Here is a 17,788-nt window from a genome sequence, read left to right as displayed (position 1 = left end):
TATTTTTTAACGTGAAAAACACATGGAGAAGTTAATTCCCCCCTTCTCCCCGCTCTGCAGTCTTTGTAGTAGAAACATGCACAGCTGCTTTCTGCAGATCGTTTACACATCTGGAGACAAGGTCACCAGCACTGCCTCAGCAAACGCTGGAAGATTTTGAGGGCAGTGCCTTTGGAGGGTGGAGCTGATGAAGAATGTGACATCGCTCCCTGGTGGTGCTCTAGGAATATCCCCTAATCCATATGGTAAAGACCATAGAGTCATGGGGAATTCCTAAAGCATTACTATGAAGGCCATTTTCAGACCATTTTTCTCCAGCTCCTTGATTTCTTGAGGGGGGGGCATGGATCAGGGCTGAGGGCTAGCCTATCTGGGGACTGGATCATGAAACTCCCATCAGTACATGAAGCTTAGCCCAAAGTAAACAAACATCATAGAATTTCTCACCACACACTGCAGTGTTCCACAGGGCTTCTAGTGCAATGTGCCCTGTAACTTCTAGGAGGTCCAGGCACATTGTGCCACAAGGCAAAACTTACATCCTCCAACTCAAGCACATGGTTCCTGATGATTTTTCTATAGGTGTCACTGATTCTTCCCCCTCCCTGAATCTTATCAACTAGTGCTGCCCCTTCAGGGGAAGGCTCAGTGGTAGAGCATCAATTTTCCATGCAGAAGGTCCCAAGTTCAATCCCCAGCATCTCCATGGGAGGTAGTAGGTGATGTGAACAATCTCCCCCCGGGACTCTGAAGAGAGCTGCTCCCAGGCTGAGTCGATGACGCTTACCTTGACAGATTGCAGTGGTTGACTTCAATGGACTTCCAAGGGTGTGACTCTTGGCAGTGTAAAGGTTTGTCTCAGCAGCCCTGTTCTCATGTTACACTGAACACACAATCTGTGAACTGATTTTTATTTATAAATATATTGAGTCATTCTCATGTGACGTTCAGTGCACATGTGCCTGAATGTGTGAGTGAAATCACACATCTATCCAGGTGCTGGGTCTGAGTTCATATGTGAAATAAACGTACATTGGCGCTTTCTTACAAACAGGTACGCACACATACATGCAGGCCAAATGTGTATCCACTGTTATATGCCAACAGGGCCAGTATAAGGCACCTTCACGTCTTCAAGCATCACAAGGCAAAGTTCAGCAGGCATACCGCCCGTGTCCACAGGGCTGCTCCCCTACACTAGCTCATCATTTTTCATCCTCTAATGGTGCCTCCCCAATTGCTTGACCAATGTCCGTTTCAATACTGCTCCCATCAAGCAGTCAAGATGCCTTTGAGAAATGGAAAATGCATTACCTCTACTGCCAAGAAGCGCTTTGGAAGGTCAGTAAATGCTGCCACATTCCCCACAAGCGGGTGACTGAACAATCTGCAAAAGTTAAGCTCATGAGTGTACCTGCCGTCACTTCTTGGAGCATCTGCAGAAGTCCAGGAGGTCGTCCAAAGTTCTGACATTGAACCAACGCCTGCCGGCATGTATCTCCTTCCCAAATCTCTCACATGCAAGCCTAGACTACAGTATTAGTCTAAATGGTACTGCCTTTGAAAAATTCTTGGAAGCTTGTTCTGAATGAGGTTGTGGGAGGGAGGGTGTGGCCACTGGAACCACATCACAGACATTTTGATCCAATGCCCCTCGTTTGGGGTCCCCAGGTCCAAATCAAAGTGCTGGTTTTGAGCTTGTCAGCCCTGAAAAGGTTTGGGACCAGGATACTTAAAAAACACCTCCAATACTGAGGCACTTTGCCTTCCTCCTCTGCTGGAAGAGGAGTTCTTCCTGTATTGGAAATGGAGTGGGAAAAGGGAAACCAGCATTATCACAGAACCATGGCCTTCATCTAATTTGAAGAAAGCCAATTTGGAGCAAATCCCTGCCACCTTACAGGTTGCCTATTTCTTACGAGTTGTTTTACGCAGATTGTTCAGGGAGGAAATTTGGAAGCAGCCCTAATTTCCTATTACCGCAAATGCTACCAAGGTTCTCAAAACGTGGCTGGCAACCTGCTTGCATCCCCGTTCACGACAGGCAGAGGAGCCATTCCACAGTCCCTGCACCGCTGACCATTTTAAAAACACGCACAAACATGCCAACATGCCTCTGGTACTAGCCTCAGAGCAGCTCTTTGCGCCGGCAGTGGGCAGCAGCTCAGAGATGCAGTAGGGAGAAACACAGCACTCCTCCTCGAGACCACTTGCTCAAATCTGACCGAGGTCATCCGCGGCCAAGAGTAATTACAGATCTACAGGCCGACCCAAATAAATTGAAAATCACTTATAAGAACAGGATTTTCTTCAGGCCCTGTGTGTGAGGTTGCTTTCCTGTGCAGCAAGAACATACACTTGCAACAGGACAGATGAGGAAGAGAAATTGATCGGATCTCACACGATGGGTCTTATTTTAGCAGGACGAGGCATATTATGGTGAAAAGGAAAACGGTAATTCAAAAGCAGCATAGCAACATGTACTGCCTACCTCCTAGGTAGTAGCAACAATTTGTTCAGTGTCCCTGACTAGGGTTCCACTGCTGGGTTTTATTTTAAGGAAGTCAGTACCTTGTTAAAGAAATAATTGCTTTGCTGCAAGATTTTTTGTCTCGACAGCCCTTGGTTTGATTCAAACACAACAGCAACTGTGGTTTGCTCCCTTGAGAATAAGGCTAGAGGGGATCTTGGGCTCATGTGCTCACCTTGTGTATATCACCTTGTGTATATCACCTTGTGTATATCAAATTTCGTGCATATACGTCTGCCACATTCTTCATAGTCTGTGCATCTGGTTAACTAAGCTTCACTCATGATTCTTGCTGAGACCCAATAAAGCGTTATCTGTAGCAGAGAAAAGAGGAGAAAAAGAAAAGCACAGTTACCATCATAGAGGCTACGTAATAACTCGACTACGTCTCCAGTGCTGGATTCAGTATCAGAGAAGGCAACGGCCACATTCCAGCATCATGACAAGTTCTGCACCTCCACGGCAGGCACATGTGCAATTTCTTTGCTGGGCTCACACACTCCCTCTCTCCTCTCACTTCACTCGCCAGAAGATTCCTGATACAGGAAGCTATCAAACTCCAACATGTCGTGAGATCTTAATGCAGGAGCGTTGAGTTTGTTTCCTGAAGACGACGATTCTAACTCAGTTTAATACCTATTCAAATTCCCAAGTTGTGGGATTAAGCTGGGGCTTGATAACTGACAGTTACGCAACCCAGGAAGCTTTCAACCACACTCTACACACAAGGGGAAGAGGAAGTGCGTGATCACAAGCCAAGTCCATGCCCGTCAGGACATTTGAATGCATTCAATATCACTATAGCTTGCACATGAACTTCTCTTCCGGAGCAACAGCTTCTGTTTTACCCCTACTTCCATCCCTTTAGTGACTGACTTCTTGACCTGCCAAAGATCTGCTAACATGTTTTTATTATTTTTAAAGTTTTTTTTAACCGCAACTTTTGATTAGATCCCTCGACTTTTTGATAAGGGTTGTTTGATGGTACAATTATTACATTATCTGTACTTTTTATTGCCACTGAATTTTATTACTATGCTTTTAACATTGCTGCTGTTTTAGGTTTATGCTTTGGGATATGTGCTGCTTTCTTAACCCATTAAAATGTTTATACCCTGCCTTTCCCTTATGGCTTAATGTGGCTTACAAGTCCAATAACTCAAAAGACATAACACATAGCCAAACTCAATTTACTCCTCTCCCCAAGAAAACACCTGATGCTTGCACCCCAGGAAATGCTCTCACAGCACCTGCTGAAAATTCTAGAGATCGAATCCCCCTCACCCCCTCACGGTGCCCATTCCACATGGTGAGAGCTACTATAGAAAGGGAACAGGCCCTAGAAAATGCTCATTAAGCATTTCATTAAGTATTAATTCTATGAGCAGTCTTAGTGATTCTGGGGCTCTGGACAGAAGTCTAGGATGGGGCCCCAGAGTCATGCCATCTCACCACCAGGGCCAAGCCAGTTGCCCAAGCGCCGGATGGGGCAGGTGAAGTAGCAGCAGGAGCCAGCTCTTGTTCTTCGCCCTCTCCCCTTGTAGAGTGAGGCTGTGACCAGTAGGCCCCGCCCAAGTGTGGGACTTGCGGCAGCTACCCCTGTTACTCATTGGCTCAGATCACCCCTGTTCGTTCTAAAGGGATAGCCATGATAGACCCTTGCAGGAAGAATAAACTAGAGTCCAGTTGTACTTTAAGGACCAACAGATTTTTATTCTAGCATGAGAACCAATTCACACATTACGAAGTCCTCTCTTCCCCCATGTCCCATCAACAAATGTGTTCAGAATTTAATTCCTTGACGTGCAAGGGCCTCCTTCAGATCAGAATCACAGCACATGAGGAGGAGTTTAAGCCCTCCCAACCTGAAACAGCATTGGGGACCTACTATTTTATCCCAGTATTAGATTCTCTCTACATGAGACGTCTTACACAAGAACGCTCAAGAATACGCAATACTAGCTGGGAGGTGTAGTTTTAAAAAACAGAGCCAAAGGCTCTGTCAATTTCACCTCTCTACCAAGCTGGCGAAGAGGGTCTGTTAATTTTCTCTTAGTCTAACAGAGCCTTGGGGGAGGCAAGGAAATTAACAAACTCTCGGAGGAAGGATCTTTGCTGGCTCTGTAGAAAGGGGAAATTGACAGCCTTCGGCTGTCTCTTTTTAAACTACATTTCCCGGCTCACATTGCATCTCTTTTTAAAAAAAATATTTTTATTAATTTTTCATAAACAAACATAACATATTTAAATGGTGAATGTAGTAAAAATAACAGATTATTAATTTTGTGATAGTACAATATTAGTGATCAGTTCCTATTAAACTTGATAGATTAGTTATACTAGCAGTATAAAAATTGCTTAGTTTTTCAAAAGATACAAGAAGTCAGATTAAATAACTGAGTAATACAATTAGCAACAATGCAACATTTAGTAGGGCTTATAAATTTGTGACTCTCTCTCTTAAATTAGTAGTCCGATGAAAAAGGAATTTCTACATTGCGTCTTTTTACACTTGAGCGTTCTCGTGTCTTGTGCAAAGAGACTTTGTTTTTATGGGATGTGGAATGGTATGGTATGGTATAGCCCTATCTTGCAGATCTCTGGCGCTAAGCAGGGTCAAAACACGGATGGGGGACCACCAAGGAAGGCTCTGCAGAGGAAGGCAATGGCAAACCCCCTCTGCTCCTCACCTGAAAGCCCCTTGCTGGGGTTGCCATAAGGCAGTTGCAACTTGACAGCACATACATATATATATTAGCTTTTATGGACAACAACTCAATTCAGACAGAACCCGAATTATTGTATCTGAAAAAGTGGGCTCTATTCTACAGAAACTTATGCTTCAACCACAGTTTGTGAGATTTTGAGTTGCCACAGGACTCCTGTTTATTTCCCCTAATTGGACAGAAGTCTCTGTAGCTCCAAACAGACCCTGACAATCTGTTTGGAACCGCTGGCAAAGCACAAAAAGAGTTTCTTTGGGAGAGAATCAGGCCAACTGCCACCCACACACATTGGCAGGGGTAAAGTCTGGTCTCTCCTCCACCACAGCCCAGAAACAGTTGGACAGCAGTCCGGGAAGTTTACTTAACTCTGAACAGTGGACAATAGCAAACACGATTTTCCAAGCTCCCGAGCCAGTTCTGCAAGTCCTAGATTATGTAAAACAGCCCCAATCCATTGTGAACCATGAAACGGCAGCCTGTTTACGCCCTCGGCCAGCTGGCAGAGGCCGCGCTGCTGAGGCTTTTGGCCAGCTGGGAAGAACAAGAGAAAGTAACTTCAGACAGAGGAGTTGGTTCGCCCTGCCAGTTTGTGATGCACAGCAGGCAGGAAAAGCAGCGACATTTCTATAGCAAACTCCCTCGATTAATTACATGGTGTTTGGTGTCTGGTTGCCATCTAGAAGACAATTTTATTTATCTCGATATTTATACCCTGCTTTTCTCCCCAACAGGGATCCCAGGCAGCTTCCCACATCCATTTTATTCTCACAACAACAACTGTGAGAAGCAGGCAGGGCTAAGAGAGTGCATCTGGCCCAAGATCATCCAGCAAGCTTTTGGGCAAGTGGGGATTCGAACCTGGGCCTCCCAGATCCTAGTTCCACACATGAATGGCAACAACATGCTGCCATTTGTAGCCACAGATGGCCAAGCCTTCCACTGAGTCTAAACTATTCTTCTTTACTGTGGCCACCATCTCACTAGATTGCAGGTTGCTGAGATGAATCAGTACCCAAAAAGAAAGAATCCCGCAACAATATTCCAGAAAACAAGATACCAAAAATGCTGGAGGGGCTGCATGCACAGCACATACTTCCATGCACAATCTATAGTGCATAGCCCATGGATGTAATGTAGTCTCATTACCTGTTTATTGTATGTTTTACACTGTTTCATTGCTTTCTTTTTATATTTTGTAATCTGCTTTTGAAAAGTGGACTATGAAATAAACAGATTTGCAGGTGCACAAGTTCTGGCTGGATCTAAAGTGCTTAACTATGAGTCTCTCTACACGTGACACCTTGTTTCGTGTTCGTCAAGTGTAGGGAAATGCAATGTTAGCCGGGAAGCATAGTTTTAAAACACAGAGCCAGCGGAGATCGCTCCTCAGAGAGTTTGTTAATTTCATCTTCAACTCCCAGAAGGCTCAGTCATCTCTCCAGTCTAAAACTATGTGGGATTGCACCCAGAGAGCAGCGAAGAATGGAAATGGGCTGGGGCGGCTTCCAGAGCCCATTCCAGAGCGTAGGGAGACACAATGTTAGATGGGAAGCATAGTTTAAAAAGACAGAGCCAGCGGAAATCACTCCTCAGAGGGTTGGTTAATTTCATCTTTGCCTCCCCAAAGGCTCTGTCAATTTCACCTCTCCAGTCTAAAACTGCATGGGATTGCAACCAGAGAGCAGCGAGGAATGGAAATGGGCTGCGGCTGCCTTCCAGAGCTGGGACTGGACCTGAAGAAGTTATAATGGGCTGAAATTTCCCTTCTGGCATGTCACAGTCCCTTCAGATAGCTGCAGTGTATAGCAAAGCCTTTGCTCTGCCACCGGCTCTGTCTTTTTAAACTACCTTTCCCAGCTACCATTGCATCTCCTGACACGTATTCTTCACATGTCAGCTGTCTCGCGTAGAGAGACTCTTATGTTGTTGCAATAAATGCACAGCTCACACCAAAAATGTCTCTGTATTGGGGAAGCTCTAGTAACTCTTAGGAACATTCACAATCCACTTTCCTTAAAGACATGTCACTAGCAATCTCTTCAGATTCTCAGATCACAACAAAACAATTTTACAAACCACCCATGTACAATCACTGAGCCAAAGGACAAGGCATTAAACATGAAGCCAAAGGAAAAGGCATTAAACACACCCCAAACCGATCAAAACTTTAATCATTATTTGAAAATCTATACCTCTAAACTGAACCAGTTTTTACAAACAGAGAAGTCACTTTACTGTCTTGAACTAAAGCCTGACTTAATACCATTTATTTTAGGGATATATTCACAAGCCCCCAAAAGAATGAATCAGAAAAAAACTAATGCCAGGTAACATTTTTACAGATTTGAAGTTTCTCTAGTCTTCCATATTCTTAAGGCTAAGGGCGCCATCCACTGTGAATAAACAGAACAAATTCAAATCACGATACCAAAGCCCTGTTCACAATGCTTAATATTCACAGAACACTTTCAGAGTCCAATGCATTTCAGACACGTTATCTTGTTGTCCTCTTTGCAAGAGCCCTTTATAGAAGGCCACTAATACAGAAGGAAGGCCGAGGCCGAAAGAGACAGGCCAGCTAGAGTTCACATCAGAAGGAAAACTCAAACCCAGTACTACCTGTTTTGTAGTCTCTTAGCCATTACGCCAAATCAGCTCAGCTGTGACCACACATTCTGGTTATATCGTTTCACACAAGTTTCACGATCCTTACATTTTGCAATTGGCACTGGCACCCCGATCCTACGCATGTTTTCTTGGAAGCAAGTCTCATTTAAAATCTCTAGGATGTAATCTCCCTAGGGAGCACATCGAAAATCGTGGCTTCAGTTGCAACATGTTCCCTTGCTCTTCCCTGCCCTGTCAGCCACCACGGTGAATCACATTCAAGTTCTCCCACATTAACCAGAACTTTACCAATTCCAGAGTTTACCAACGGTTGCTGGTTTGAGCTGGAACTCTTCAATCACAGCTGGATCTAAACCCAAAATGCTATAGTGGAACTCACTGGGCAAGCTAACTAACCTACAAGATCTTGGGACCGTGATCCGTCTTCCCTATTGCAACCTGTTTCTTCCTTCTGTGATATTCTGTTTACAAGAAAATGTTAATCTTGCCAAAGATGCGACTGAAATGTAGAAATGAGAGTGCAGCAATGAACCTCTTGCTGGGATCTAAACATAAGCTCTCGGGACCTAGTTCTAACTTTGGCCTAGCCTTTAACTGGCATCTTAGGCATGCTCTGTGTTCCTTTGCCCACCCCAGCCCCAGCAAAACACTTCTCCCATTTCAGCCTATTCCTCCGGAAACTTCCATTTGTTCCACTGACGGATCAGAGCTCTGTCGGACCCTGTGATCCACAACCCTGAAAAAGGATTGCTGCCTGTTGTATTTCCAAAACGTGGAAAAAAGCAGGTGCCAACAGAACACTTCTTTCCAGATAATGTGCTATAACCTAACACCAGCAATAAAGTTAAGTGTTGTGCCTGTACATGTTTCACAGAGGATACTGGCAAGATCTCGTTGTTACATCATTGAAAAATCTGCTTCCAACCACACATTCTTTTGAAATGTTATAACAGCCAACCTGATGAAGAGTTCTAGTGAGCTCAAAATAGGGTTGCCAGCCTCCAGGTGGTGACTGGAAATCTCCTGGAATTACAACTGATCTCCAGGTGATAGCTATCAGTTCCCCTGGAGAAAACGGCTGCTTTGGAGGGTGCAGTCTATGGCATTATACCCCACTGAGGCCCCTCCCCTCCCCAAACTGCACCATCTCCAGGCTCCACTCCCCAAATCTCCAGAAATTTCACAACCCAGACCTGGCAAACCTAAGCCGCCTCAAAAACTTGCACAATGTTTTGTGTCAACTTGGTTGGCCCTAATAAAAGGTACGACGTAGAGTTTTCTCCTGCACTGCGGGCATCTTAAACTCTACATCCAATCGCCCCTCTCTTGAATTAGCTAGAATTCTCTTCCCTTAATGTGGTGGAGCAGGACAGCACCAACCACTCTAAGAGACAACAGAGGTCCCTCCAGTGGCCCAAAGACAAACATGCTAAATCCGCTCGGCCAGTCCTATCTGGATAGGGGAGACAGACTTCTTCCCGTCATGGCTAGCTTTCCCACGCAGGCACAATAACAGCCAATGCCCAATTCAAGAGGTGCCAACCATACCAGAAGCTGCAGGCAGATCCATTTAGGACACAGTTGGTTCCCTACAGCACTGACAGAATGCCAGTGAGAGTTTGTGGCACCCTCACCATTTACACTCCCTTCCTTCCCATAACCGAAGATTGTTTCATACACACAGGAAAGAAACTGAGAACAATACCTGGCAGGGGTCATTTCACAGAAAAAGAGCTGGAGGAACTTATTAGCATAATGTATTAGCATATGCCACGCCCCTTGACATTACCGAAAGTGTGTCATTAGCATAACTGATTTGCATATGCCACACCCCCTGACATCACCTATCCTGGCTGTTTTGGACCCAATCCTGGCCATTCAGGGCCAAAATTGGGTGCAAAATGGCAAAAAGGGGCTTAAAATGGCTGAAAAGGGGCCCAAAATGGTTAGGATCGGGCCACTGCTGAGTGGAAGAGTGATCCACCACCCGTCAGAGGCCCAATCTGGGCCGTTTCGGCCCCAATCCAGGCTGGAAAAGGCCCAAAATGGCCGAGAGTCAGGTGGGTGGGGCCACCTGACATGTGACCTCTTTGGGGAACTGCTGGAACTGTGTTCCAGCGCGTTCCCCCTCGAAATGAGCCCTGGTACCTGGTAACCTGAGTCCTAAAGATTAATACACTAGGAACAGGTTTAGCACATTTCCCAGTCACTATATGACACTTGAAAAACTGCTCCAAGCAAGGCAGAGGAAGTGGCTTTGCGATTGGGGCAAAGGGCCAGCCAAGTAGGTCTAAGCACTCTGCACCAGTGGCACTCAGCCACTTTGGGTTCCCACTGGGATGACCATAAATGAAGTCAATAAATAAATAAAGCACCAGGCTTACTGTCCTGCTGCTTCGCCTTTCAGGGAACGTGCAAATGGGCACCACTTGCTCTCTACGGCCGCCCACTTTAAGTAGGACTGTCCAAAAGGCAGCAAATAAAAGTGGTTTCAGCAGGATTTATGATCCAGCAGGCCACCCACTGGAGGGTCCCAAACTATTGGTTGACGACCTCAGTTCTAAGTGGCAAGCAGGCAGGACAATAATTGTACGGCCACATAACCAAGAGTTTTAAAAACCTGCACAAAAAATATCCTCTTCAATCCCTCGCTTCGTCCCAAGGAAGTCCGTGTTTCAAACTACACCATCAGCATGCTTAGAGAATCAATGCTTTGGCGTCCCTGCCCATCAGCACTGATATACCTGCAGACAAAACTGAGATTACACACTCTCTTTCGCTCTATATAAGGGCCCTAGCTATTGATCCCTTAAGAGTTCCACGTTATTTTTACTGGCAGATGCGGATGAACACAAAGATCAAAGCTGCTAGAACTGGGGGAGAGTCGTGGCTCAGAAGAAGAGCATGTTTCCAGGGTTGCCAGTCTCCAGGTGGCGGAAGGAGATCGCCCGAAATTACAGCTGATTACCAGGCTACAGAGATCAGATCCCCTGAAGAAGGGCACTACGGCATTATACCCTGCTGATCTCCCCTCCTCAAACCCTGCCTTCTCCAGGCTCTACCCCCAAAATCTCCAGGAATTCCCCAACCTGGAGCTGGCAACCCTATCTGCTTTGCATGCAGATGGTCAAAGGTCTAATCCTTGGCATCTCCAAGGATCGGTAGGAGATAATGGAAAAGTTATGAGAGCCTCGAGAACTGCTGTAGACAATACTGGCCTTGAGAGACCAACAATCTGCTTTATACTGATAAAACAGCTCCATGAGATGTTAGAAAATCCATGTTTAGATTCCAGTATATTTTTTCATTGAAAAACAACAGCTACTAAACCTCAGGTTAGGAGCTGCGGCACAGGGGAAAGAGGGCAACTTTTTCCTCTTCCACTACTTTCCTAATCCTTGAGCAAAAGGGATGCCAGCTCCGTGTTGGGAAATACCAGATTTTGAGGGTAGAGCCTGGGGAGGGAGTGGTTTGGGGAGGGCCTGGTGCTCAACAGGTTATAACACCATGGAGTCCACCTTCCAAAACAGCCATTTTTCCCCAGGGGAACTGATCCCTGTGGTCTGGAGATCAGTTGTAATTGCGGGAGATCTCCTGGAGGCTGGCAACCCTACCTACGAGCAACTATTTGCAGGCAATCAGATGGAATGATGCTTGAAGTTAGTAAAACGGCACAATGGGAGGGGCAGGGACAGGTTGTTTCCCCTCCACCTACACCGAGTCCACGAATGCCACACCTCCCAGTCTCCACTAATTAATAACAAACCTACTGGAGATCTGTCCGTAGATCTTTCAGCATCTGGGGTGGCATTAAAATAGTTTTACATACAGCAGCAGCTGAGAAAATGAAAGGTAATATATTAATGCTTCTGGAACAGACTTCCAGAAGACGCGAGAGTGGCTCCTTTTTTCCTGGCCTTCTGGCGACGCTGCAAAACAGAGCCATTCTGAAGAGTTCTGGAGGGAGGAGGGGGTGCTTGAATCTGGGCAATGGGGGAATGGCCAGCTGGTTATGGCATAACTTGATTTTATTGATTTATTTATTATGCTGTTGTTTCCTACCTTGGGTCCCAGGATTCCTGTGAGAAAGGCAGAAATATAAATATTTTAAATAAATAATACATGAATTAGGTCTGTTGCTCTGCCCTGCCAAACTGGCCATGGCATTGAGCTGTCATTGTGAAACAGTTTTGCTCCAATTCTTACTCTTCTAGTCATATTTATGTTCTACATCCCATACTGACTGCACGGGCCAATTCTCACTTTGGCCTAATGTTTCTTGTTTTCTATTTTTGCAAGTGATTTGGGTTTTAGCAAATTCTACAGACTTGAAATGTGAGCTCCACATACCCCGACATGCATAGGGCATCTCAAACAGATGTGTTTTTATTCTAGCATATGCTTCCATGGAGTGAGACCCATTTCATTGGATGCACATCTTTATGGCCAAGCAGATGCATTTCTGGGAAACCATTTCAGTGTTTTTTGCATTGCCAGGCTATGGGGTTATGTGATATTGGCTATTGCAGAAGCTGAGAATTTGAAACCACCTTCAAGTCAGCTCCAAAAACGGCCTATATTTATATTTCTATCAGTCGCTGGAACAGAAGGGAGCTCAAAATGCGGCCTAACAGCTAAGCAGAGCTTCAGCTCTGTATGCAATGGGGAAAAGTGCTTTTGGAGCTGCTCCACTGAGGTCAGCATGCACTGTTCCCCTAGGAGGAAGACTGACTGCATAAGTGCTTCACTTCACACTTGTGGCTCCAGGCATGAGCTTCTATGGCACTCATCACAAACTAGGATCTTGGCCACGTCACAGTTCAGGCTGTGGACTTCCGAGTTCATCAACTGAGCCTGTTATTCAACACCGTTCTGCAATCCGTGGTTTCAAAATCCCTGAGCAGATACTAGAATTCATAGTGACCATTTTTAAGTGGTCATAACAGGACAGACTATAATGGTAGATCTCATTTTCTTCAGCTTCTTTTAATATAGGAAATGATATCGTCAATTACCAAACACTGAATCCTACCCTTCCTTCAAGGACCTCAGGACAGCAGACAGGGTTCTCCCCACCTCTATTTTATTTTCACAACAGCCCTGAGAGGTAGGTTAAGCAGAAAGAAAGAGGGAAGCCTAAACCTCCAGATGGTGGCTGGGGATCCTCTGGAATTACAACTGATCTCCAGGCCACAGAGATCAGTTCCCCTGGAGTTGGCAAGCCTAGACTACACCACAATGGATTATGATTCTTTTGTTCATCGTTAAAAACGCTCCACCTATGAAATATTTAATCACACCTTCCACCTACTTTCTTTTTTCCCCTTTCCTTTGTTTTCCCTGCAAAATCTGCCAGCTCTTATGGGATTGGATCCAAACCACAGAATCATTCCTGGGAAAAAGATCTTTAGCTCCAGCTCCATGGCTTGGCCCCAGTCCATGGATCCGGATGCCCTGACATGCTGACTACGTACAACATTCACTTAGATTCACGATTCTCAGCATGATATTCCCGGTGCCCAATTGCTTATTCTCCATAGTGCCTTTTCTCCAAAGCAAAGAGCTTTCCTCCACTTGGCTGGAACAGGAGGTGATTCAAAGACACAGGGTGACTGCTTCCACACACGTTGGATAATCCATTTTCAATACTCTTCAGCGAACATTTGGAACTTCTTTTCCATGAGTGATTCCACACACGTTGGGTAATGCACTTCCAATCCTCTTTATAGATCATTTGGAACAGATTTTTTTGTGTGCGGAACAAAAAATCCACCTCAAACGATGGACGAAGTGCATTGAAAGTGCATTATCCAACGTGTGCGGAATTAGCCCACGTGTGGAACAAAAAATCCACTTCCAAAGGATTGCTAAAGTGCATCGAAAGTGCATCATTCAATGTGTGTGGAAATGGCCGGTGGTGAGTAGGGCATAACCTGTGGCTATGCAGGGAGCTCCTATTCAGAAACAGCTGCCTCCCATTATAGGAGAATGCACGGCTTGGAACCTCTCAACATTCTGTGATTGCCGCCCTTTATCAAAATTCCAAGAGTGCCCTCCAACTCAACCTAAGTTGTCCCCATCTCATATGTTTCCTTTATGACTGGAGGGGGGGCGTATTCCTCTAACTTTCTTGTCTCTGAAGTAGCCTATCCTCCATGGATCACTGACAGCCAGGGAACTGTACTGGATACAGAGTGTCAGACTAAGATCTGGGGGACCAAGGTTTGAATCCCCACTTTGCCACTGAAGCTTGTTGGGTGGTCTTCGGCCAGTCACACACTCTCAGCCTCACCAACCTCACAGGGTTGTTTTGAGGATAAATGGAGGACAGGAGAATGATGCAAGCCACTCTCGGTTCCCGTGGAGGAAAAGGCAGGGTATAAATGAAGGAAAGAAAGTATTTTCAAAGGCTAGGACTTGATGGCAGATTTATATACCATCAGGGCTTTTTTTCTGGGAAAAGAGGTGGTGGAACTCAGTGGGTTGCCCTCGGAGAAAATGGTCACATGGCTGGTGGCCCCGCCCCCCTGATCTCCAGACAGAGGGGAGTTTAGATTGCCCACCAGCCATGTGACCATTTTCAAGAGGTTCTGGAACTCCGTTCCACCGCGTTCCCGCTGAAAAAAAGCCCTGTATACCATCATTTCATCATTTAACAAGTGTTTTTTAAAACAAACAAACAAACCCTCCATTTTGTTATCCATGTTGTACTTGTGGCAAATTTTGAGAGGCAGGGGAGTGGCAGATAAGGATTTCGTTTCTCTCAGTGCACATTTATTTTATTTTGCCCAGTGAACACAATTGCGTAAGGAACGAGGGCAAATTATTAACTGGATCGTTAAACCGTGCATACTGTTGGCCAACAATAACTGGTCTGCTTTACCCACACCCAAGCCATTAGGGTGGATTAGGTGGGAAGGGCTCTCAAATTTCTCAGTGAAATAATTACTCTCAGAAAGTCTATCCCAAAACTCTCCACATGTATGGAATACTCCACCTGCAGCAATAAGCATCCCTAGTATAATATACTTAGTATACCACATTCCACAGAGTTCCTTCTCCACCACCCCTAAAACAAAACAGAGGTGTGGCCAGAGAAGGAAGAACAGGTTGCTTCAACGTTGATTTTTAAAGGCACATTCCTTCACCGATTTTCCATGGATCCCATTGGTTTGATGACCTGTACAAAACCACATCTTTCAACACCAGATTCTTGAATCCGAGGCGGTGATTTACTGTCAAACAGGGACTGCAGTTAAAGACATGCACTTTTCACTCCATTGCACTGCTTAATTCTTGCAATGGTTATCAGCACATCACCTCCTAGAGACCCACTTCTTGTCCCACACTCGCCTACCCAACATGTAGCAGAGGGATGAAGAGCTGGGATGGGGCTGTGGCTCAGTGGTCAGGTAGCTGCTTTGTGTGTGGTATGTCCTGGGTTCTATTCCCAGCATCTCCAATTTAAAATATCATGTTTTAAGACTCTTGAGAGCCGCTGCCAGCCAGTAGACCATACTGACCTTAATAGACCAGGGGAGTGACTCAGCATATATAAACTTCATGTGTTCTTGTTAAGGGGAGGGGTTGTGGCTCAGTGGCAGAGCATCTGCTTGGCATGCAGAAGATCCCAAATTCAATCCCCGACATCTCCAGTTAAAGTACCAGGTAGCAGCTGATGAGTAAGTCCTCCATCTGAGACCCTACGGAGCCACTGCCAGTCGAATAAGACTGATCTTAATAGACTAACAGACGAATTCAGTATAAGGCAGCTTCATGGTATCCAGGAGGTTGAAGCCTTCCCTCTACCATGATGGTCAATCAGGGGCCTACAGTGAGCCTCAGGTGTTCCCCAGTATGGAGCGTGCTAACATTGGCCTACTTTACAGGGTTACAGACAAGGTTTCCTGCAACACAAAGTGCCTTAAACTCTCCAAAATGCTACTGTTCTAAGAACAACCTTCATCCTCCCTCCCCACCTAACTTGGTAGAGCTCTCCATGGCCAGTGGCTGCATCTTTTCCTCTTTCAGGCTATGGAAGCCCTTCACCCACCTACAGAGCTGCTGTCCCCTCTAGCCTCTGGAAGTCCCCCACACACACACACACAAATCCCCACTTGTTTCCACAACTGATGAGATGCCATGTGTGTTGTTATTTTGTCTAATAGCTGTGTTAGTCTGCAATAGAACAGCAGAATTTGAGTGCGGTGGCACCTTTGAGACCAACAAGATTTTCAGGGCGATCGAAAGCTTGGTAGTGGAGAATGCCCACAAGTCATAGCTGACTTATGGTGACCCCTGGTGGGGTTTTCACGGCAAGAGGATAACAGAGGTGGTTTGCCATTGCCTGCTCCGCAACTCTCCCATCCAGTTACGAACCAAGGCTGACCCTGCTTAGCTTCTGGGCTCTGACGAGATCAGGCTCACCTGGGCTAACTTATACCCTGACGATTTAGTGAGTCTCGAAGGTGCCACTGCACTCAAATTCTACTGTACAGTTGATGAGAAGTTAGCCGAAGCTTAACACGAGCTAAAGACAACGCATTTTCCTCCCCTCTTGGAAGCTTATGGCCGGGCAGGAAAAGTTTGCAATGCCACGCTGCCCTGGTCCGCCCTTCGAATTCCAGGGGAACGCGTGCAGCTTGGCAAGCCGAGAGGAGCGTGGCCGCTGTCCAGGAGAGACAGCCACGACGAATTCCGCAGTGCCTCTCCCCTGGCACAAAACTCCGCCGATCTTTGGCTCGCAGCTCTGCGAGATCCTCAAGCCTCGTCGGGGAAGGGACTGCGGTCTTCCAAGGCGCTTCCCAAACTGCAATACGGGGGAGCGAAGCACATCTTGCAAACGAAACCCGAGCGAGAGAAGCAGCAAGGGCAAGAAAGGCGTGCGCCACGCTGCCCAGCCGCCCTCGGAGCGCACGCAGCCCGAGAAGTTCGCCCAACCGGGAAGTCTTTTGCAAGCGGAGCCGGGAAGAGAAGGAGGCTTGCAAGGAAGTTAGTTCCCAGACAGCCTCCCTCTGTGTGTGTCTGCTGAGTAATGCCCAAAACGTCACCAGCAGCCCCAGCCCAGAAATGCCAAGTCATCCCAGCCCCAGCGCTACAAAAACATGAAATAAAAACAAATCTCAGCCTCGTTCCAGGCTCAAACGCAACAAGTCGAGAAAGCGCCCCAAATGACCCTTCCCTCCCCCCCTCCCCCAGCTATGCTACTAAAGCAACTGCCGAGAGGAGATCTTGTTTAGGAGAAGCAGGGCGAGCGCGTGCACAGACCGCTTCCTCCCAAAGTGATCGGCTCCACTGCAGAGGCTTCTGTGCCCTTCCGTGCAAACTGACTCGGGAGCCTGGGGAGAGGGAGCTCCTCCACTGGCCTCCTTAGGGCGCAAGGGCTTGCCAACGCAAGCCACTGGTCCCTTCCAACCTCCACTGCCGGACAACCCCATAGACCAGGCAGCTTCTTTTTTAGGGGTGCAAGAGTCCCTCTTCCTGGCCCCCCATTGCTCCCTCCTAGCCTTACCTAAGCCAGTCCCTTCCGCAGCCCCGGCCAGGAAGCTCCCTGCGGCTCCCGGGAGAGTTAAAGCGCCCTCGCCCTTTAAGGCGCTCCTCGCCTTCCCCTTTCCACCTGCACGAGCTATTGGCCCGCCCCTTTTGACGTCCCTTAGACCACGCCCCCGTCTCCCGTGCGCGGCGGCCACTGGCTGCCTGCCCCGCCTATCACGTCCTCAGGGACAAGTCCTGGGAAAGAGTGGCTGCAAACGGGGGAGGGGCTGACTGGCAGGTGGCGCTGTGACGTCATAGAGGACAGGGGGGAAAGAATTTTTTGTGTGTGGTTGAAAAGGTGAAGCGGGGTTGTGGGTCCTATTTGCCGTCGTCGCTTCCAAGGGCGACCCTATGAATTAACGACCTCCCA

General features: G+C 46.8%; 1 protein-coding gene across 2 annotated transcripts in view; it reads right to left on the bottom strand.

Moving 5' to 3' along the window:
* Positions 1-17,488, bottom strand: part of EPB41 (erythrocyte membrane protein band 4.1) — a 141,291-nt gene extending 123,803 nt beyond the window's left edge. Inside the window, exons 1-2 of one of the 2 annotated variants that reach the window (XM_054999016.1) lie at positions 17,396-17,488; positions 2,706-2,844 (exon numbers count right to left, since the gene is read on the bottom strand). The gene's annotated coding sequence lies outside the window, so the exon portion shown is untranslated. The remainder of the gene's footprint in view (positions 1-2,705; positions 2,845-17,395) is intronic. The other variant, XM_054999015.1, reaches the window with a different exon arrangement.
* Positions 17,489-17,788: the final 300 nt, after the last annotated feature.

Source organism: Eublepharis macularius, chromosome 15, assembly GCF_028583425.1.
Source record: "Eublepharis macularius isolate TG4126 chromosome 15, MPM_Emac_v1.0, whole genome shotgun sequence".
NCBI lineage: Eukaryota > Metazoa > Chordata > Lepidosauria > Squamata > Eublepharidae > Eublepharis > Eublepharis macularius.
Note: the sequence above shows the minus strand (reverse complement) of the source record. Positions and strands in the feature narration are given on the sequence as shown.